The sequence below is a fragment of the Mustela lutreola genome, chromosome 13 (genome assembly GCF_030435805.1).
Source record: "Mustela lutreola isolate mMusLut2 chromosome 13, mMusLut2.pri, whole genome shotgun sequence".
In the NCBI taxonomy this organism is placed as follows: domain Eukaryota; kingdom Metazoa; phylum Chordata; class Mammalia; order Carnivora; family Mustelidae; genus Mustela; species Mustela lutreola.
The window spans coordinates 86,033,809-86,040,555 of NC_081302.1; positions in this window are offsets into that span (position 1 = coordinate 86,033,809).

Here is a 6,747-nt window from a genome sequence, read left to right on the forward strand (position 1 = left end):
GGGAGGGGACTGTTGTAGTGATTCTCAAGTGTCTTTGCCCCAGGTGGAATTGCACCGCCCTTACCAGGGGCCGGGCTAAGTAATCCTCTCCGTTTTGCTTTTGGGAGCTTTTGTCCCCTGAACGCTTTGTAAAGAGTTCTGGAGGACGGGAATGAAAATGGTGGCCTCCCAGGCTCCGGCCCAGAGGAGCCGAGAGCTCGGGGCCCCACTCCTCAGTGCGCCCTCAGAGAAAAGAGCCCAATCCCTCCTGTCTCCCTGGCCTCTGGCCACACTCTGAGCTTACCGAGCCTCGACCGGTTCAAGGTAACCCCAAGCTGAGAGCTCACTCCTCGGCTCTGTCTCTGTAGCCGGCTTCCCCGGTCTAATTCCTGTGAGCTCTGCGACACTCAGACACTCCCGATCCTTCTGTGACCCTGTGGGGCCTAGGGCCATGCTGGCCCTGAGTGGGCTTCAGCCCAGTTTATCCTCTGGAGCTATGTCCCTCAGTGGAGCAGACTTTTAAACATCCTGATTTTGTGCTCTGTTTCTCTGCCATTTACAGGGAGCCGGCCCCTCCCCACCCCGGTCTATCTTCCCATCACTTTGGATTCCCTTCTCCACTGGTCCTACCTTTCAGAAAGCGGTCAATTTTCTGTTTCTACAATTGCTGTTCTTCTTCTCTTTGATCTCCCGTTGGATTTGTAGGTGTTTGCAATGGTTTGATAAGCTATCTAGCTGATCTCCTGCTACCTGATGTAGTCTCAGCCTGCTACTTCTCTGCTGTCTTGACTCCTCCGCCTCTAAAATTATCTTTTTTTTAAAAAAGTGTTTCACTACCAGAGTGCTTCGTTAGGTTGTGTTAAAAACTATGGCTTTCAAAGGCTCTTAATTGCACATGTTCCTTCCCTATGTACACTTTAATAAAATACAACTGTTTGAGTTTCTGTTAAAAAAAAAAACAAAAAGAGTGTTTCTTGGTTTGCCTCTTTTTCCCCCTTTTGTTTATTTCTTTGGTTTTTTAAATTTCACATAAGAGTGAAATCATATGGTATTTGCCTTTCTCTGACCATTTTGCTTAGCCTGATGCTCTCTAGCTCCATCCATGTCATGGAAAGGTTTAAGTATTTTTTTTTTATGACTGAGTAATACTACATTGTATATTTATACAACATCTTTTTTCTCCATTTGTCAATCAGTGGACACAGAGGCTGTTTCCATAATTTGGCTATTGTAGATAAAGCTGCTAAAAACATCAAGCTGCATGTATCCTTTGAATCAGTATTTTTTTATTATTATTTATTATTCTTTGAGTAAATACCTAGTAGTGTTATTGCTGGATTGTAGGGTAGTCTCATTTTTAACTTTTTAAGGTACCTCCATACTGTTTTCCATAGTGATTGCACCAGTTTGCATTCCCACCAACAGTGCAAGAGGGTTCCCCTTTTTCCACATCCTCAGTAACACTTGTTGTTTCTTTTGTTGTTGATTTTAACTATTCTGAAAGGTGTGAGGTGGTAGCTCACTGTAGTTTTGCTCTGCATTTCCCTGATGATGAGTGATATTAAGCATCTTTTCATATATCTGTTGCCTGTCTGGATATCTTCTTTGGAGAAATGTCTGTTCATGACTTATGCCCATTTTTTTACTTGGATTATTCATTTTTAGATGTTCAGTTTTATAAGTACTTTACATAATTTGGATACTAACCCTTTATCTAATATGTCATTTGCAAGTATCATTTCCCATTCCATAGGCTGCCTTTTAGTTTTGTTGATTGTTTCCTTTTCTGTGAAAAGCTTTTTATCTTGATATAGTTCTAATAGTTTATTTTTGCTTTTGTTTTGCTTACCTTAGGAGACATATCCAGAAAGAAATTGCTACAGCCAATGTCAAAGAGGTTACTGTCTGTGTTTTTCTCTAGGATTTTTGTGGTTCCAGGTCTCTCATTTAAGTTTTTAATCCATTTTGAGTCTATTTTTGTGGATGGTGTAAGGAAATGGTCCAGTTTCATTCTTTTGCATATTGCTGTTAAGTTTTCCCAAAACATTTGTTGAAAAGACAGTTTTATTCCCATTGGGTATTTTTTCTGACTTCAGCGAAGATTAATTGCATATGATTGTGGGTTCATTTCTGGGTTTCCTATTCTGTTCCATTGATCCATGTGTCTATTTCTGTGTCAATACCTTACTATTTTGATTATTACATCTTTGTAAGTAACTTGGAGTCTGGAATTATGATGCCTCCAGCTTTGCTTTTCTTTTTTAAGATTCCTTTGGCTATTCATGGGTTTTCTTTGGTTCCATACAAATTTTAGGATTGCTTGTTTTAGCTTTGTAAAAAAAAAATGTTGGTATTTTAATAGGGATTGCATTAAATATGTAGATTGTTTTGGGTAGTATGGACATTTTAACAATGTTTGTTCTTTCAGTATATGTGAATGGAATGTATTTCCCTAGTCCCCTAAATTATTTAGAAAACTACATTTAAAGTTGCAAACCAAAGTTCCAGTGATACCAGCATTTGCACTAATAATTATTTTCCTTGAAATTTATTAGTCTTTTAAATCATGTAGAAAACAAAACCATGGTTTGTATACAATAATACTAGCCTTTAAACCATCCATGTATTACCTGTTTTTTTTTTTTTATATTTTATTTATTTATTTGTCAGAGAGAGTGAGCACAGGCAGACAGAGTGGCAGGCAGAGGCAAAGGGAGAAAAATGCAGGCTCCTTGCCAACCAAGAACCCAATATAGGAATCAATCCCAGGACACTGGGATCACGACCTGAGCCAAAGGCAGCTGCTTAACCAACTGAGCCACCCAGGTGCCCCTGTATTACCTTTTTTGAAAGCTTTATTTCTCCATACAGGTGTGAGTTATAGCCTATTGCCTGCTTATTTCACAGTGAAGGACTCTGTTGAGCATTTCTTCCATGGCAGGGCTAGTGTTCATGAACTCTCAACTTTTGTTTATCTGGGACTTTCTTGATTTCTTTCTCACTCTTAAATGAATGTTTTTCCTGATATACGATTCATGGTTGACAGGTTTTTTGTTTTGTTTTGTTTTGTTTTTGCACTTTGACCATATCAGCCTACTTTTTTCTGGCTTCCAAGAATCCCACATATATGATGATATGCTTCCTAGCTGCTGCTTTCAGAAATCTTGTTCTGTGTTTGACTTTTAAAAGCTTAATTATAATGTGTCTCAGTTTAGGCCACTTTGAGTTCATTTCAGTTGTAGTTCATTGAACTTCTTTTTTATATTCATGCCTTCATCAAATTTGTGAAGCTCTCAGGCATTTTTTCTTTAAATACTTTCTCCGTCCCTTTCTTTCTTTTCCTTCTGGAACTCCCACAATGCATATGTCAGTATTTGATGATGTCCTATAGGTCCCTTAGGCTCTATTTGCTTTTCCTTAAACTTTCCTCTGTTTCTCAGCAGAATTCCATTGTCCTATCTTCAAGTTCACTGATTCTTCCTCCAGCCTGCTCAAATCTGCCTTTGAATCCCTCTAGTGAAATTTTCAATTCCATTACTAAACATTTTAGCTTCAGAATTTCTTTTGTTTTCTATTAAGATTGTCTGTCTCTTTATCAATATTTATATTATTGTTCACACATTATTTTGTTGACTTTATGTCTTCCTTTAGATTCTTGACCATCCTTAACATGATTATTTTGAAATTTTGTCTATGTAGCTGCCGCTATATCAACAGTTAATATTGACTTTTTTTTCCTTTGGTCTATACTTTCCTCTTTCTTTGTATGCTTTGTGATTTTTTTTGTTGTACACTGGACATTTCAATCCAACCATGTGATTTCCAGACTCTGGAAATCAGAGTCTCATCCTTTCTCAGGGTTTATTGATTTTGTTATTGCTTTTTATTTTTGTAGTCTGTCTGTGTGCCAAGAATCAACCTGAGGTGTACACTTAAGGTCTTTTCATATTTTTTCTGAGCCTTCCCCTGGGCATACATGGTCACTCTCTAATTTTTTCAGATAAGCAGTTGCTTTTTAATACCTTAGTCTTTAATGTCTAGTTTCTAAAAGAGTAGAAAGTAAAAAATGAATGGGTAGGGGAGAATATGCTTGGAATTAACATAATTTTCAAAACTTGTTCCTTATTGATAGAGATTTGGTTATTTCCTTTTATTACTATTATTGTTATTAACATATAATGAATTATTTGTTTTAGGGGTACAGGTCTGCGGTTCATCAGTCTTACACAACACACAGCATTTACCATAACGCATACCCTCCCCAATGACCATCACTGAGCCACCTATCCCCCCACCCCTCCACCTCTAGCTACCCTCAGTGTTTCCTGAGATTAAGAGTCCCTTATGGTTTGTCTCCCTCTCTGGTTTCATCTTTTTTTTATTTTTCCCTCCCTTCCCCTATGATCCTCTGTCTTGTTTCATAAAGTCCACATATCAGTTGAGATCATATGATAATTCTTTCTCTAATTGACTTATTTTGCTTAACATGATACTCTCTGGTTCCATCCACAACATTGCAAATGGCAAGATTTTGAGTTTTGATGGCTACATAATATTCTATTGTATATACACACCACATCTTCTTTATCCATTCATCTGTCAATGTGACAGATGGATTCTTTCCATAGTGTGGCTATTGTGGACATTGCTGCTATAAACACTGTGGTGCTGGTGCCCCTTCAGATCATTACATTTGTATCTTTGGAGTAAATAGTTGATAGTGCAATTGCTGGGTTATAGGGTAGCTCTATTTTCAACTTTCTGAGGAACTTCCATACTGTTTTCCAGAGTGGCTGCACCAACTTAGATTACCACCAACAGTGTAAGAGGGTTCCCCTTTCTCTGCATCCTCACCAACATCTGTCTTTTCCTGATTTGTTAACTTTAGCCATTCTGACTGGTATAAGTTGGTATCTCACTGTCGTTTTAAAGTGTCTTTCCCATATGTGGAGTGATATTGAGCACTTTTTCATATGCCTGTTGGCCATTTGTAGGTCTCTGTTTCTGTCTTCACATGTACTTTTCCTTTGTCAGTTTTGTTTTATGGACAATTGTCATTGTATTTAGGGCTCACTCTTATCTGAGATGAGCTCATCTCACAATCCTCAAGTAGGTGTACCAAGACCTTTTTTTCTGAATGAGATTAATTTTACATGTTCTGGGTGAACATATATTTTGGGGAGGGCAACATTCAACCCATTGTAAGTGATATATATTAGGTTTATGTATGTATATGACATATTATAATCATTATTTAATCATTATTAAATTATTAGTAAATTAACAATTTATTATTATGAATTTATAAATTACTTGGTGATTATAATATGCCATTACAATATGCCATTATTTTACATACATATATATACATTAATATATAAAAATATATACATGCATACATATACACAAATGTATATAAATATGTATATCTCATGTCATCCCATGGATGGGGTGAGCAGCAGTGGAAGTTATTAATTGGGAGTTGTAGTTTCTGTAGGGAATTTAAACACAATGATAAAATCTAAGAATTAGTCTGATTTTTACTATCACTATGTTCAGGCAATTTTAAATACTGTCAGTGGTAAAATACTTAAAATTATCTTTTGCTGGTCTAGGTAGAAAATAATTACTGCAGGTAATGTTGAATATTAATAATGAACTTATAAACTCCAAATTAACATGATTTATTGCTTATCATTTAAAAACATTGTATTTTACATAGACGTTAATTCCAAAAACTCCCAACACTATTATCACCCCACATACATATAAACTTATCTTATACATCTTTATTTTGAGAGTAAGCTTATAATAATTCTAAATCATTAGAGCTTGCATCATGTGCAAGTCAGGCCTGTAACTCGTGGGGCACTACATATTACTTAAACAACGTAGCGACACTTGGGGGGCTCAGTTGGTTAAGCAACTGCATTCAGCTCAGGTCATGATCTCAGGGCTCCTTGCTCATCAGGGAGCTTGTCTCTCTCTCTGCCTGCTGTTCTGCCTGCTTATGCTCTATGACAAATAAGTAAATAAATCTTAAAAAAAAAACCCAGATTATAAATAAATGACGACACAGTCATTGTAAAAAAACAGAATATACATAATACTAATTCTGATATCATATGTGACCACTTGTGGTTTTTATGTCTGTGTAATAACTGTTTAAAAAGAAAAACAAAACAATATTATTACTTACTGATCTTTTAAATTTTTATTTTTGGGGGGGCTAGGAAGGGTCTCAGGGAGAGAGAGAATATGAGGTAGGCTCTATCCCCAGGGCAGAGCCCATCATGGGACTTGATCTCACAACTCTGAGATCATGACCTGAGCCAAGATCATAAGTCAGAGACTTAACTGACTGCACCAACCAGTTGCCCCTAATTATTGATCTTTTGATTTGATTTACTCACAGAAAGGCAAACATTGTAACTAAGGGTACATTCTCTAGAAGCAAATTGCCTTTGTTTGACCTTAACTTTATCACCTGCTAGCTATATGATCATAGGCAAGTTACTTAAACTGTGTCCATTTCATCATGTGGGTAAAAATTAAAAAATTAAAAGATAATTATAAAATATGGATTAATAAAAACACTTTAGACAATTTTGGTAGGATTTAATGAATAATCACACATATTACAGTTAGAATTGTTCTTCTAACACAGTAAAAACTTGATAAAGTTTAGCTTTTATTATTATTAATTCAGATTATTAATTCCCAACTGGCTCAGTGGTACATGAAGAAAAAAATTCTTCATAAAATTAT